The sequence below is a fragment of the Dermacentor variabilis genome, chromosome 7, assembly GCF_050947875.1.
Source record: "Dermacentor variabilis isolate Ectoservices chromosome 7, ASM5094787v1, whole genome shotgun sequence".
Classification (NCBI taxonomy): Eukaryota; Metazoa; Arthropoda; class Arachnida; order Ixodida; family Ixodidae; genus Dermacentor; species Dermacentor variabilis.
Window position 1 is genome coordinate 147,594,153 of NC_134574.1, and position 17,187 is coordinate 147,611,339.

Genomic DNA, 17,187 nt, shown 5'->3' on the forward strand with positions numbered 1-17,187 from the left:
GATGTTGGGTGATGTGTACCAATGCAAAATGGCGCCTACAGAGCAGGGCCCTTTGTAAGGCTAACTGCCTTTATAGTGCCTGCTTCTTCTCGAGTGCACGAAAAATCAATAAATCGAATGAAATCAAACTACGAGTCATGCATGGGTGCTGAGACAGAGGTGCTGAGGCTGAAGCAAGCCGTCTGCCGGAAGTCCAGGGTCAGTGCGGAGAAAAGATCACTGTCATGCAGGGAAGACGCGTTGTAGTAAATTGGATTGAATGCTCGAGTTTTACGCGCCGTAACCACGATCTGAACTTGAGGCACGCCGTGAATCCAGGATTAATTTTAACCGCCGTGGGGGTTCCTTAACGTGCACGTAACTCTCAAGTACACGAGAGTTTTTTTTTTTTTTTAACCTTTCGCTCCGAGGCCACCGCGGTCGGAATTGAAGCCACGGCTTCGAACTCGGCAGCACAATAACATAACCTGGACCACAGAGGCTTGGCAAGTCACGTCGTAAACCTTCTTGTTAAAACTGTTCGCTTCGCTTTTCTTCCCGCAAAAGTTCGTCACGTGACTCCTTTGTCGAAGGGTAAAGAATTACTTTTCATTACATCTGGAACAACTATTCTTCAATTTCCAAGGCATTCTTGGAAGCGAGGCCTCTTCCGGGTTAGCATTTAATCCTTTCTGTTGTAGTGACAGCAGTTAAAAATATTGAAATTCGATTTCCTCCTAGAGCTTCTTAACAAAAATTAGTCTGGGTAATTCTGGCGCCGCGATTGTGCAGCTGCCATGGGAATGGTGGGATATGTCTGACCTTCGCGTTTGTGGGCTGCAGACTTTCTCGTTGCTTTGTTTGCGGCACTCCGTGCGCCTTTACTCGCCCAAATTTCGAAGTAATCATATATCTTTTTTCTTATCACGAAAGTGTAATAAGCTTCTGCGTGCATGCATAATTTTTGCGAATTGCGAGCGCTTACGAAGCGAAATCTGGACGAAAACGAACAGCTTGCGAAGTGACAAATCCGTTGGAAGACAGCAGGTCGAAGCCTGGGCAAATCCGCGTACAAATTGCCACTCCCACGCTAGCTTGCAGCTCTCACAGACACCAGCGCCACACAGTTGCGTCTGGTGAATTTTATAGGGAATTCTATGGGTTCGGTATCTCTGCACCGTTTGTTCTTTCCATTATACGTTGTCGTGATCATGCCGTCGTATTCCTTTCGCGAGGCCACCTGCTCGGCCAGCGGTCACGGTGGCGTCCAGAACGTGGCGGCCATGAGTCCATGATGTACGTATTCTGTTTCCGGCTCCGCAGTAACTTCCGGTGCATGCAGCCCGCAAAAACATAGCCTTCGAGATCCATTTTTGCTAAATAGAGGCAACCTCCGCTGGGCCTTTGGATTTGGTCCAAACCCATGACTACACGACGGCTATCTATGCGCAATCGAAACGAAACACGAATCCTGTAATTTTGCTCGCTGCGTGCGCCGGAAGCAATTGCCGGAGCAGGAAACACGTCATGGCCGCCATGACTTGTTTGAATACCACTTTGCTCGACTCCTCCTGTTCTCAAATCCCGCACTGCTACACCGACAGGTCCACACATCTAACACAATATCACTCCCTGTGGCCTCCGAAATTCGCGCACACACGCTGCGGCTCTCGCAGGCTGCGTGGCGCTGCGGAGTTCCCTACAAGAATTAGCAAAGACAACTCTGGCGCTGTGATTGTTGAGCTGTGATTGGAATGGTGGTTATCACATGGATATGTGTAATTTTAATTTTTGTAGCTTCTAACCTTTTGTGACGTCATATATTACATTTTACTTCAATTTTTTCGAGCACCCGTACTTTTCTAAACACCGCAATTGAATTAATCTCGGCGCACATAGGTAATCGTGAGAAAAAGTCACATTTATAACGCAATATGTGGCGAAAGTGATCAATTTCAGAATTTGCAATGCCATTTGAAGGCGTTTTCAACAAAATTTAGGTAAATTTAATCTATGTACTATAGCCACGCTAGCTAAACTACACTATACTTGCAACTAATGTGGACACTTGCTCCAGAGTTCCCTCGAGTAAGTTGTGCAAGAAACTGATGCACAAAGCCTTCGGCCAAATAGGTAAGCGTTAAAGCCACGCGGTCTACCTCAGTGGTGAGTGCGCGGGAGGCTCCGAACTGCACATTGCCGTCGCAAGGCCGTCACTTCAATCCCCACACTACAACAGCAAACCGTACGTCTATATTCAAAATAGGGCCGCCAGGTTTATCTCGCGTAACTACACCTACAATTCAAGCATCTCACAAATAAAACTTGATATTTCACTTCAGCCACTAAGTACTCGACGAGATTTTGCACTCATATCATTATTTCACAAGTACGTTCATGCGGATAGGAAATCTTCTTTACGGCTTGAAGTCGCACCTTTCACATCTCGCAGATTACATAATCACCTCAGCTTCACACGCATCTACGGGAACACACATGCATTCAACTGGTCGGCGCTTCCTCGTGCCATTCGATTGTGGAACGCTCTTCCTGATTTCATCGTCTCCGAACCTAATCCCGATAAATTCCGCCAGCTCATCATTTCATATTCCACCGCGTAACTGCAATGAAGTGCACGGTGCTTTTTTTTTCTCTTTTTTTCAGTTATGTGCTGTCTTGTTTATGAGCTCATTTCGCTTATTTTTCTTGTATTCTTTAGTATTGTATAGTATTTGTACTGGAGTGGCAACATTATTTTTCATAATTTATTAAAGAAACTGTATTGTTTTTTTTTCTAATATGTACACTCCAGACCTTGTTATGTTGTACAATGCTTTTAATACTTGTATAAGATAGGCATATGTTTTTTCAGTGTCAATTAATAATGTATGTATATTATGTTTTTTATATGTTCTATATACTTTGTTAATCTTATTGTAACGCCCCCCTTACCCAATGCCTCATACGAGGCCTGTAAGGACATTGTTAAATAAATAAATAAATAAATAAATAAATAAATAAATAAATAAATAAATATTTACGCGAGAACATATGGGGGTCTCAAAAAATCCCATATGTTCTTATGTATCACGGGAAGGAAGTCCCGTATATGATACCCTAATGAGCATGTGGGGTTCCATATGGAAACCCGTGTGTTCCCTTACGATATATACGGGTCCAGTTCATATATGAATAAATGAACTTATCAGGATCACATATCAAAAAACATGTTCCTATATATGGCATACCCGCTGCGGTGCTATGCTGTTGCGTTGCTATAAGCACGAGGTCGCGGGATCAAATCCCGGCCGCGGCGGCCGCATTTCGATGGAGGGCGAAATGCAAAAAATGCCCCTGTCCCGTGCCTTGGGGGCGCGTTAAAGATCCCCTGGTGGTCAAAATTTATCCGTAGCCCTCCACTGCGGCGTGCCTCCTCACGAAATGGTAGTTTTGGCCCGTAAAACCCCAGAATTCAATTACATAGGCCACGTGGATTCCATATGAAAAACGAGTAATCCCTTATGCGACGTACATGGGAACACACGGCTTTCTATTTGGGGTTCCGGTATGTTTCCTTATGGGTTTTTGTCGCTAGGACAGGGGCACGGGGTGGGCAATGTTCTTTCTGTTTCTTCGCCATATTGTTAGAGTGGAAAGCTTAAGGTGAGGACGGGCCCTGACGACGACGCAACGGGAAGCATGGAAAAACACGTGGCGATCCCTTTCGAGTTAATAGAGAGTTTTAGAATAGGGGCCCCAAACCTTTTGGGGCCCCAAAGAAATAGCGTCGAAGCCACTGCGCATGCGCAAGACGCAAACTGCGTTTGGGTTTTGCGTTGGGAACGCTATTTCACCGATTTAGCGGGAGCCCAAATAGCGGCCCCAAAAGCTCTGCGTCGGCAAACATGGCGGCACCCATCGAAGCGACGGCTCACCCTAGCACAAAACTGGGTTCGATTCGCGGTAACGCGTGAAGTTCGCAAGCTAGGAGAAGTAACTGCGGTTATCGCTTTCTCTCAACTAGCGTGTGTTATGAAGATTAACTCATTAGACGCCGCTGATATTGAATTCGATTGTGGATTTTATGGCTCGTAGGCCTAACACGGCTAAGCTTGGCTGGTGAAGGCTAGTAAAGTTGGTTTGCTCAAAACTAAGCGCAACTAACTGTTTGCTGCTTACAGAATAACCTCTAAATTGTAATTAAACGCGAATACACGCAAGTCAAAATTATTATTCCTATCATACAATGGTATATTTTATTTAATTATTTCTAATAGCTTTTCTTTGACGCCGTAGTGGCGCTGTCAGCGCAAGACGCTATCCGCAAACGTAAAACCCAATTCTAAAACTCTTCACTCCTACGTGTCCCAACGCTAACACCCGCAAAGCTCTTTGGGGCCCCAAACTATTGGGGCCCCTATTCTAAAACTCCCTATTAACTGCTAGTCGCAGTTACCAACTGCTTGTGGCGTGTAGCATATTTCTACTCCTTCAGATGAATTATTCTTTAAGAGGCGAATATTTATGCCCGATATATTTAAATGCATAAACGACTGATTCCCAAACTATTGCTGATTAACCTTTAGACTAATTGCTCTATGAATGCTGGTGTTATTTACGAAATGCACCCCGTGCTGTCGCAAAACATTTCCACTTGGAAAGCATTATGGGGCCTCCGAGTGCAGATTTCTTCTTCTTTTTATCGTAAGTCTTGGCATAGTAGGACTAAAAAAAAATGCAAGTGTTTTGCACGTATACGGACTTGTGGCTCCCGGCAAATGACTCGGAAGTAGCTGGCTCGCACTGTTAAAGAAAGGAAATGCGGGCAAGACAGGTGGCGATTATTGTTGTTGGACAAGATAATTGCCTCAAAGGGTGCAAGCATTTCGCTATTGATGCGGTAAATTGTTAAAATCAGTCGCCGTCTATAGTGAACATTAGCGAGGAACAGTTCGCAGTCGAGGGACAACCGCTTCGACGGAGTCCCATCCACATACTTACAATAGAATAAGCGCCAAAATTGACGACACACAAGAAGGAATACGGAAGTTATGCACCAACTAGCCCCACAACGTGTTTTACTGCAGTTCCCATCCACACTTGTTCCAGCTTGCTCGCTAACTCGCTCGCTAACTCGCACCACTCGAGCGAATTGCGTGCAGATTAGCTGCCACGTGCTATGTTGGCAGGGTGATAAGATAAGCGGCGGCCCCATGCTAAAGCTCTCTAAAAGATGCACTGAGGTAGCTAAAGCAAAAATAAAAAACATAAAAAAGCCTGATTTCACTTTGATGAATCCAAAGCGTGAGTCCATACATCGAGTGGTAGAGCCCACAGCGATGGACACAGAACCCCGTGGTCTCACCCGTACGTGACCAGCGTCTATGAGGTCGTTGTGCGTTATTCGAATCGCGAAGCATCTTTCGTAGCCCGTCATCGCATTGCTTTTGGCCAGCGAAAGTACAAAAAAAAAAAACACAAACACACACACATACACACACACACATGCAGGAACTAGAAGTGTTTTCAGGGATTAGATAGGGGTCGGACGTAATCTTATAAATAAAGCACGCATTTCATTCTTTTCTTACCTTTTTGTTGCTCGACTACGTGTTGTGCTTTAAAGGGACACTATAAAGCGAAACAATAAATCAGTTTAGACTAATAAAGCTTTGTTTGAGAACTCTACAGGCAGTCATTTCAAAATAATAGTTTGATTATTAGATGAGAAAATGAAGGTCGAAGTATCAGTATTTCAATTTCGCGCCTGAACCCCGACGCCGGTACGTCAGTGCGATGTCAGGGATTCCAAAGCATGTTTTCGCATTTGGGCCGCGTTGGCTGAGTAAATGTTCACGAAACTTGCCATGTTTAATATTTGCTTCATTTAGAACACAATGTAGTCGATCTGTACCGCTATATATATAAGTAGGCCCTAGAAGATACCATCAGAATCCATGACGTCACAGCGACTGTGTGGGAACTTCAAGGAGGCCTCGCCACCCGTCTTTCCTTCTTGTGCTTTTTCTGGCTTACCAAGCGCCTTATCGTGGTAGTAGTGGTGTTTTTGGTGTCGTAGAAATGTAATTTACTGATGCAGATGAAATCATTTTTCTCTTTTGTGTCCCTTTAATTGGGGGAGCGACATTTGGAGAAGCAGCCGCGATGGAAACTTGTCCTGCTGAGAACGAGCTTAGGGTTACGTTCTATAAAGCTTCGAATAGAGTTAGTTGGTACGATATCAATCGTTTTACTGCGCTGCTTACCACAAGAAGAACGAGAAGGGAGAAGACGAACAGCTGCGATAACTGTCGGCTGTTTATTGTTTGCAAGCGCACGTAAAATATACAAGACAAGGAAGTGTCACAATGACGAAAAATTTTTTTTTTAAATATGCCGAGCGAGAATAAAAGGGAGTCATAGCAGCACTTAATTATGCCTCTGCTCGAAGGAAAACGCGAGAAATTTGGGAAGTCCGTACTTTATACTAAAGAGTGAATCAGGGAATCACGTTGAGCACACTTTCACTGCCGCTGGGAGAAGCAGCTTTAAAATTCACTGACGAAAACTAGATAAAGTCATCGTTGTAATAGCATCTGCAATGGCAAGGATGCTGATGTGACAAACGTTACAGATGGCAAAATGCTGGTGCAGCTCCCTTTTATTCTCGTCATAATCTTATTTTTTTATTTACCACCGCTATCCTTTCTTGAAATATATGTGCTTGATTTGCGCACTTGTGAACAATAAACGCTTAACAGTTGCGCAGTTTGTCATTCTTGTTGTCTTTCGTGCGGGACCTAGTACAGTGTAAACCGTACGAGGCGGGTTCAGTCAACAGTACCGCCGGTCGCTATCCGATGGGAGCGGCATTCCATGACGCTGGTGAGCCCAGTGGTATGGGGCCACCCAACTACGCAGTCTGTAGTTATAGCCAGCAAGTTGATCTGGTAACTTATTCCCGTGATTTATGTTGTCTTTTTAATTCCGGAGAGATTATAAATCTGGGCCCATCTCTTGTGAAGCGGTGGGGAGGAGGAGGAGGGGGATAATGCGAGACATGGCAACGTAAAGGTACATGTCACAAGAGAGAATTAACTATCAAATAAATCAAAGATATCCTATACCCTCTTCGCGGAGCAATTTCTTCTAGAGAAACGAGATGGCGCTTCCGGCGGCGCGCCGCACGTTGCCTCAGCGACAGCGCACGAATACGAAACCCCTACCGCTTCCACCTTGCTTCTGTGCGATAAGCTGTCGGAAATGCTACTGAGCTTTCGCTAGCGCACTGCGCTCTAATCATGCTGGATTGAATCATGTGGATTGAAGACGTGTGCAGTAGTTGGCTGCAAGAATGGTGACTGTATATTAGGGAACGGAATGGATCTGTGTAGCCAAGTTCCCGGACCGTTGTCGTAACTGTCCGTACGTGTTAGCGGCACTTCGGCATGTACGGCTTTCTTCGAGGATACAGAAATTTGCTCATTCGCCAGCGTTGTAACGCTAACCTTCGAAGAAAGTGCTTCAGCCCCGGAACGTCGGCAAGAGCGAGTACCGCTCGTTAAACAATGACAAGGGGAGAAGCGCCGCTTCGCGCAATTGTACGTTTCGCGCACGGTGTCTGCACACATCCGCCCTAACTGGCGTACACCCAAACTCATGCTATGAGAATGTAACGCCCAACGCAAAAACCAGTTAAACTCCGAGACCCTATCGCTGAGGTGGGCCGCCGCTCTACGCAGCTCCGACCTCGGCGACCAACTCTGGGCCGCCCGGCATGCAGGCCTGCGAAGCGGGCATGCAGAGACAAGATCCCGGCGTCCTGTCGTGGGAGACCTGAGCCCGGGTAGCCAGAAACGGGCAGGACAATTCTATAAAGTTATTGCCAACCAACCCCAACTCGCACGGAATCTTACGCTCACTCTATCGCCAACGTGTCATGTGAATGGGCGCACACTTGAATATATGCGCACCATATACGCACAATAAATGACGGACTACACGGATAGTGCATGAATGGTCGAAGCGGAATGTTTCGTGACGGTCCACAGCAGTGAGCGAGCTACTAGCGATAATACATCTTTGCTACGTTTTACAATGTACAAAACGGCGACGTTTCAAGCCTTGCGCGCAGCAAGAACAAATCTATATCGGAACTGAGCACACCCGCGAGCGATTAGGCAGAAATAATCAGGTGGTGACCGCACCACGCGAATTTACTGAGTCGGAAATGTGACAAGCAGCTGCTTCAAAATATCTGCCAAATAAGCAACGAAGAGCAAAACACGCTAATCCTGATACAATTCATGAGTGAAGCCGCGCTTTTAAAACGAAAACCAGATGCGCTGCTCGCGCCAGTTGAATATAGCTTAATCAGCTTCCAAAGCGCTTTTGAATGTTCTCTGAAGCTGTGGCCAAAGCTTCGCGTCATCCACCCAGTCCCCATCTACGGTAACTCCTGAAACAGAAGTTTGCTTAATCACACGTACTGGCGTCATGGAGGCAGTTGAGGCAAGCAATGAGCGCGTCACCACGTGATCAAACATGGCAGCGACCACGGGATCACCGCGAAAAGGCTCAATAATAAACCTTTTCCTTGGCCTATAGTGTGTTACGCATACCTCCAACAGAAGCAAACTAGACACAATTACGTGGGACGATGTACGAATAACAAGCGCTCACACTGTCTATTCACCGGCATGGGCCGCTGAATATGCTTCATTTATTTCATGAATAAATTGCACACGTGCGAAAACAGGGTCATCGCGATGGCTTCAGTGTCAACGGTATCAGAACGGGGTCAGGCTATATATCACAAGCAATAAACACCACGGGTTTAACGCTTGATCTTCGTAGGCTGTAAAATAATTCACACCCTTAAAAGGAAATAAGGGTGTAAGTCGGTCTACAATTCGCACCCCAGCTTACACCCGCTTTGGGTGTAAGGATGTCAGCTATAGATCGATTTACACCCTTATGCACTTTGAAGGGTGTAATTTATTTTACAGTGTACCATCCCCTGCGTTTGTGTCTGTTTTGCGCTACATGCGTTACTTTGTGCTACAAATAAATCGGACACAAGGTGATTCACACGTACGCCGTGGTGTCTCAGCTGCATAGCGCGAGGTCGCGGATTCGATCCCCCGGCCCCGATGGCCGCGTTTCGACCAGAGCGGAATGTAAAAAACAAGCTTTTGCATTTAAGTAGTCGAAATTAATACGGATCCAGCCGCTATTGCACCCTTCATAACCAACCGCGCAGTTCTGGGGCGTTAACCTCCATAATTTTTTTTTTTACATTGCGCTCCGAGTTGTCGACTAATTCGGCCTCTTGCTGACATTTGCTAAGCTACTGGTTAGGCGCGAATGATTATAGAGTAACTTCTCCAGAAATACGTTGATTCTGCTTTCAATCCCCGGGCGACGGCGACTTTTCCCGCTACAAATTTTTCCTTCTATAAAACCTGCAGTATTTCCTTTCTACCTTTGTATTGTGTTTTCACGCGGGATTACAATATTCTTCCTGATGGTGTAGATGATTATGATGATGATGATGATGATGATGACGACGACGACAATTGCCAATGGCATCCTATTCAATCGTGGTGGCGACGTATAGCCACTTAGCATATGTGAGCTTCTATCGGGTTGCCATGTCGTGTAATCAAGTATTCCGCTCATGTCTGATTTATCTCGTACACCAGTTACACCATGCCTGTGACGATCCCGCCCCATCTGTTCCCTGCTTTTTGCTTCACGAATAGATAGCTCGCACTTAACGTCACTGACGCAGCTTCTCACCGTGTTAAGTACCCCAACGTGGCGCCTACGATGACGTCAGTACTCCTTACCATCACGCGTTCATTGTCTCATTTTTTTTTTTCTTTTGATGGGGACCGGTTTTCACCGGGTTATCACTGCTATCGATTTGTCACTCGGTGCAGCACACAACTGTAGCGCTGTGACGTTTCTCGACTTGGCTGGTACCTAAGATGGCGGCCTGAATGACGTCAGTGCAAGCCGTCTGCACTCTAATCGTCTTTAGCTTATCTTCACCGTTTTAGTTAGCGCTCCCGTCATCTTTGAAGAACGGCGCTTCTGTACGTTTCTTGCTGGATGAATATTTTCGCATCCATTACAATAGGTTCCGCCGTCTCAGGATTTCTTTCTCTCTATATATCTATTTTTCTTTCTGCGTATATGCAGTTAACACTCCATATTTGCTCCCGTATATTTTTTCTCCGGGAGCCAGCTCGGGTGTCAAAAAGCGATGCAAGGTCTTTTGTGTTATTGCACAAAATTTGTTTCCCGCTTTCTTGTCTGCCGTCCTTGTAAAACATTGGCGAAAGTTACTCCACCTAGCGAGAAAAGAGCAAACCGAGAGAGAAAGACCACAGCCTTGGAGATCGCGCGCACGCGTGTGCGATCTCGGGACCCATGGGAAGACATGCAGTTGAGCCACTGTAAAACCGGCTGGCTACCCTGTACAGGACAAAGGGACATGGGTAATCACGGTGGAAGACAACTTGGTATATGCGGATTTTGGGAAAGACGGTCACACAGATTGAGTGGTCGAAGGATGCATCAGGTTCTGCACGTAATTTATCCTCCTTTCTTTTCTTTTTTCGCAAGTTCTCTCCCTGACGAATTCCCGTTGAAGCTGATTCGCTCCGAGCTTTAACCTAGCCAGTGAAACTCCCAGGCTGCTTTCTCGCTGGACACGCTATGCTACGTGCTGCAGTCGCTACATGCCTATACTGCCCTGTATACAAACGATGAATCCGGGATCGGGACAGACACTGCGGTCTATCCGTGGTTCGAGGCACTGCGTGCGTAAAAGAGGGCGAGAGAGGGTGAGTCGGAGGAGAAGGGTAGGGACGCCAACGCAGTGCCTGCGTCTTTCTCCTTCCCCTACCACGGTTGCCGTGACGACGCGGGAGCCGCGGACGTGCCTCCGATACTGTGGCCAATGAGCGAGCAGTTGACCTCGATTCGCGCCGCGGATTCCCCCTCCTCCATCTCCCGTTACTTCCCGAGAGCTTGATGTTCTGTACCCCAGTAGTCTCGCCTTTGTTTTTCCGTTTCACTCTTTCCCTCTTCTTTTTCTTTCGCCCGCTGGCCGTAAAGCACCAAGTGGGCTGGTGAAACGGTTTGGTTGAAAGAAAAAGAGAAAAAGGCTGAACAAGTAAAGATAGAACAGAAATGGTAAAAAGAGACCGGCAAAACAACCGCGGGCGAAAGCGCCCCACTCGTGGCCAGCTGACCGCACCTGGTACAGTTCAGCGACATCCGACGCGAGCTCAGTAGCTTCCGCTCGCTAGGCCTAACCCTGGCTGTGACGCTCGCGAAGTGGTAGCCAGCTACACGCGCGCGTTGACGCGCGGCTCGTTCTGGAACGTGCATTGGCGCGCGGGGGGCACTTGCTTCGAAGATGCCGCTGGACGCCTTCTCGGACGAGTGCTGATTTTGTAAAGGAACGGTGCCGCTTGCCGTTCGTCGTGTTTTTCGCCGTCAAGTTTAGCGCGCGCCCGGAACGTGTGCGATATTATGCCCTACGGTTCGCGTGTGGTATACTGCGACCGAGTCCCAAGATGAGACGACTGTTGTGGAGGCACGCCGCTTGACAGGTGTGTGTGTGTGTGTGTGCTTAGATCTCGGGATACGATTTGTAGGAGTCGGCCGGAAACGTGCCAAAAGGTAAACAAAGAAATAATGTGAATTCCTGTGTGTCGCCAATGGCCTCACGCTGCACTGGGGAGTTCAGTGACCTGCGCCCGCGATGACGCATTTGCTTGTTTGCACGCGCCGACGTAGCTCGTTCTTTGGCGCGGCCCATCCTCAAGCGTGCATGATAATGAGCGTAATTAAGTGCTGCCGACGGTGACGTCACAAACTTGGACTTTCGGCGCAGGCACGCCGTGAACGACGCGCGGTCTATATGAGCCTGAAACATGAGGTGCCCGTGTATACGGTGCTGAAGGATGTTAGCGCGGTTCAGTTTTTCAGTTTTCGGTTTCAATTATCCCTTCATAACTGAAAAGTTTACAGTCACGAGCAAAAGTCCAGAGACCGTTGGATGCCACGAAAATACATATTTCTTTTTCTTTGCATCCAAGCATGCGCAGACTGAAATCAAGCGCCTGCATACAGCATATGTGCGCCTATAGTCGATCAACGTAATGCATTGAGATGATTTCTAGTTTCACGACTGTGTTTCTAAGTTGTCTTTCTTTATATATTTTTTTTTTTTTTTGCTGACGGCATGGTCGATAGATTTTTTGATCTTGACTGTATGTGATGTTTTATGCAGAAAAATAAGAATGAACTGTGGGGTTCAATGCAAGTCAGCGCTGAAATGTTGGTAATATCGATGCGGTTCTTTACGTAAACCGCTAAGCTGTTCCGTGTATTTTCGCCGTAGCAAAACCGAGAGTGTTTGCTGCCGTTGCTGTGCACTTTTCGGAGCAAGAGATGTTTCTCTAACTAGAATTGAGTATAGTGTTGTGGTTACTGAGGTTAGTTCAGACTTACCGTGACCATATGGATTCCTAATTAGGCGATCTACAACGACGTCACGGTTATGCCTTATCATTTGTTGAGTGGTATATAGGAGGTCTAGATTAGACTTGACAAGAGTGGGGAGGGGAAAGGAGCACGAGCGTCGTAAAGAGCTGACATAGCAATCTGAAAATTGTTAATTTGAATTAAGTACTGTCGCTAGTGTAGCCATATAGCAGCGGTGTGTGAGATCCCACGTGCGAATAAAATAATTTCGAAGCCTTTATAGGAAGTAATAAAAGATGTGTGCTTGCAGGTATCATTCGAAAATTTCCATTTTGCAAAAAAAAAAAAAAAAATACGAACTAAACAAAATTATGCGGATCTAGGCACATTTTGAAAGCAATGATAAACGGAGCTTTCGGGAAGCTGTTAATTTGAAATGCTATAAGTTTGCCCATTGAATTCCATGCATTTTTGTCGTAATGGAGAATGCATGCGCGAGCGCACTTGCTGTTACGCTCCCATGTTACTCAATGTGACAACTCTTAAAAATGGCCTGTATTTCTTAATTCTTTCTCATTCAACTTTAAATGTCATCATCATCATCATCATCATCATCATCATCATCATCAGCCTGGTTACGCCCACTGCAGGGCAAAGGCCTCTCCCATACTTCTCCAACAACCCCGGTCATGTACTAATTGTGGCCATGCCGTCCCTGCAAACTTCTTAATCTCATCCGCCCACCTAACTTTCTGCCGCCCCCTGCTACGCTTCCCTTCCCTTGGGATCCAGTCCGTAACCCTTAATGACCATCGGTTATCTTCCCTCCTCATTACATGTCCTGCCCATGCCCATTTCTTTTTCTTGATTTCAACTAAGATGTCATTAACTCGCGTTTGTTCCCTCACCCAATCTGCTCTTTTCATATCCCTTAACGTCACACCTATCATTCTTTTTTCCATAGCTCGTTGTGTCGTCCTCAATTTGAGTAGAACCCTTTTCGTAAGCCTCCAGGTTTCTGCCCCGTAGGTGAGTACTGGTAAGACACAGCTATTATATACTTTTCTCTTGAGGGATAACGGCAACCTGCTGTTCATGATTTGGGAATGCCTGCCAAACGCACTCCAGCCCATTCTTATTCTTCTGATTATTTCCGTCTCATGATCCGGATCCGCCGTCACTACCTGCCCTAAGTAGATGTATTCCCTTACGACTTCCAGTGCCTCGCTGCCTATTGTAAATTGCTGTTCTCTCCCGAGACTGTTAAGCATTACTTTAGTTTTCTGCATATTAATTTTTAGACCCACTTTAAATGTACCAGCCGCTTTTGGCCAAGTATGTGGGTATATGCCATAGTATGGAAATCGAAATCATTATCAACGTCCCGTCATTATCACGTCAAAGAGGTAGTATGGGAGCTATAGTTGGCTTTGGCACGATATGTATATACCCCCCGCTTCTTGGCCAATCCCCAGTTGTTTGTGCGTTCCACAGTATGAAAATAATCAGCATCTTCATAATCAGCCAGCCGCATTCAGCTGAAAGAGCCAGTCACCGTTGGCACAGCAAAAGTATGCGTGCGATTGTGACTTTAATGGCTAGAGAAAAAAAAATTGGTAGCCCAGCGGTTAGAGCATATATATAGGGCTGTCATGCTGGTGGACCCAGGTTCATGTACTACCGCTGGATGCGCTTTTTTTTCCCTCTCTCTCTCTCGTTTAATTTTTTATTAATAATGAGAATGAATGTGGTCGGCGAGAATCCTACCAACGGCCGACCAATTAACCCAGTTGAAACCACGCGACGGTAAACAAAAAATGCTTCGATTAAAAATTAAATTCTGCAGATTTCTGTGCCAGATCCACGATCTGATTATCAGGCCCGCCTTAGGGGAGGGCTCTGCATTAATGTTGATTCCCTCGGCTTCTTTAACGTGCAACACAATGCACGGTACATGAGCGCCTTCGGATTTTGCTGCCGCAACCGTGATCGAACCCGCGACCTCGTTTTCATTCAGCAGTGCAGTGAAACAGGCGGTGAGCTACCGATAGATAGATAGATAGATAGATAGATAGATAGATAGATAGATAGATAGATAGATAGATAGATAGATAGATAGATAGATAGATAGATAGATGTCAACCAGACGAGCGTCCGGTTTGGTACCCAACACCGGCGGTAAGGGAAAGGGGGCAAGTAGAAAGAGGGAGAGTGTGCATTCACTGCACCTGGGGGGATACACAGGGACACTATAAGTGGTCTCTTAAACTGGTGCCCTTCAAGTGCTGTGCTAGTGCATGAATCGTTTTTTGTGTCTGTGGCCACGCTCCGAGTATCTTTGACTCGGAGAACACTCTCGAGTCCGCTCGGTTTAAAGTTGTCCGGAGAAAGAGAGCGAGGCGTTGTACGTCGCAGCGAGGACAGACACACAACAGGTGCTGAATGGTCTCCTCGCACCTACAGGAGTCGTACATCAGGTTCTCGGCCATTGCCATGCGATAGGAGTAGGCGCTCGTGAACACCACTCCCAGCCACAAGCGGCACAACAAGGTTGTTTCGCAGCGGGAAAGGCTAGATGGCAGTTATAGCCGAAGCAGCGGGTCCAGCTTATGCAATCGGCAGTTGAAGGCCCTCGAAGAACTCCAGAAAGCTGGTGACTTTTTTTTTTTTCGTGCTAGCAGACGAAGTTTTTATGGCAGCGTCCGTCCTCGCCAAAGGTATTGGACGCGTCAGGGTGTCTTCGTCGGCGGACCGAGCAACCCTGTCAGCAGAGTCACTGCCGACGACGCCGCAGTGAGCAGGAATCCACTGAAAGATTATGTTGTGCCCTAGCTGCTTCCAGAGCATGGGGATGTATTTCCCTAACGTCGGATATCATCTGCTCGTATGTTCTGTGATGCAAGGCAGACTTGATAGTGTGTAGAGCTGCCTTAGAAGCACAAGAACATGACTGTTAAAATAGCCCATAAAGATAGTATAGATCTCTCCAGATGGGGCACCACTTTTCCTGTACAGTCAAAATGGTTGGCACATGAATTTTATAGCTAAGACAAGAAAGCTACACAGATGAGCTCGATGCGCGTGGCACGTTCCATATATCACGTTCATTACATCCTTATATCGGAACACACTCGTGAACACACCGCTGCCTCAGCGCGGGTGAAAGGGTCTGTGTAGTATTCCGGAAGCGTTTTCTTTCATGCGTGGTGGTTTTCAAATTTGTCCAAACATCTAAGACAAAAAGAAAAAAAAGGAAATATGGCAGAGACTGCCTACTCAGACGCTTTCTCTGCTAACGTTCCCCAACTTGACGTGCTGAGCACTTCGTCGTTGACGCACCGCTTTCTCACGACGAAAGCCTGCGTCACTCAGTAGGCGACGTTGGATTTGCGCTTTCACGTACCTCACCGTGCCCACGGTCGCTGGCGAAATCGCGGCGCCTGCCAATCACGAGGGCGCAATCAAACGTCCGGAAATCCGAGATGCTTGCGCAATCTCACCCCTCGCATACAGGGAAGTCACTGTCTGCGGCGCCAGTGTCCTATTCGTTTTCTTTTTTACTTTTTTGATGTGCATGCCAAGACCTTTGGCGAATATTGTAAAGGGCATTTGAAGCGTTATGGCTACTTTTGGATGATCGAATCTTTCAATCGACGTGCTATTGGTTGGCCTCTAAACGCGAACGCTAAAAGAGACGGGATAAACTATAACGAATTGACCCACAGAGCCGTCAGTACGGCCCCTACACATTTACCGGTAACTGGCTTAATTGGCTGTCTACAAAACTGCGCAATCAAACAGCGAATTATACTTAAATGTTCTCCTTGCAACAGGTATATGCGCATTATGGAATGCATATTAGTGCGACGAGGGAACGAGGACTTAAGATGGAGGCACTAAGAATTGACAGAATGTGCACCAAACTTCAACTGTTTATTCGGAGAGCTAAGTCGAAGGAATACACCAGATTCCCACCCATGCAGCGGTCACATCGAAAAATTTACAGCAGCGTACGTGTAAACAAGTGGAACTCTTAGACCGCAACCCCCCACCCGTCAAAAAAAATATTAAAGAAAAAAAAAAGGCTGGAATGTTACTGATGCAGCTCATGCCTCTTTTCGTAATGTGAAAAGCCTCCAACAGCTTTCGTGTCAACGTCACACCACTGCCATTTAACTCGTGAAGTATAGTGGCCCACGCTTGCAGTCAATGCAATGCGCAGGTTAATGCGCATCACCTTTGTTCTTTAAACGACAGTTCATGTTGCCGTGCTCTGCCAACGACAAAGCGTCTTGTTTGTAACCCTAGCTTTCAGGCCGTCCAGACCTTACGTGACCTTTTCTTTCTCTCCTTTCTTTTTGTACGGGTCTGGACTCTGTAGGCTTTACATAGACTCGCCTGTTGTGTGTTTTTGCATCTTCCTTCTCTTGTCATCGTAATCCATCATGCTCCTGTTTTTTTTTCTCTTTCCCAAGCGCAGTGTGTACAGTTGTGTATAGATGAATAAATGCGTCAGGACAACCTCTCTGCTTTTCATATCAATCAACTCTTCTCTCTCTCTCTTTCTCTCCAGTTAGACTTGCATAGGTTTTCCTACACGTTAGCGGTATTTCATACACATTAGTCGCGCATAACAGGTATACATGGTCTCAGGCACTTCTGGCATCCGAGCTTTTTGTCAACGCGGCTGATGAACGGACAAGA

General features: G+C 46.5%; 2 protein-coding genes across 2 annotated transcripts in view; one reads left to right on the top strand and one right to left on the bottom strand.

Annotated features, from left to right (window-relative positions):
* Nucleotides 1-17,187, bottom strand: part of LOC142588134 (sulfotransferase 1E1-like) — a 156,117-nt gene that overhangs the window by 37,332 nt on the left and 101,598 nt on the right. The gene's annotated exons all lie outside the window — the stretch shown is intronic.
* Nucleotides 11,245-17,187, top strand: part of LOC142587202 (BTB/POZ domain-containing protein 3-like) — a 67,214-nt gene continuing 61,271 nt past the window's right edge. The window contains exon 1 of the mRNA XM_075698079.1: nt 11,245-11,606. The gene's annotated coding sequence lies outside the window, so the exon portion shown is untranslated. The remainder of the gene's footprint in view (nt 11,607-17,187) is intronic.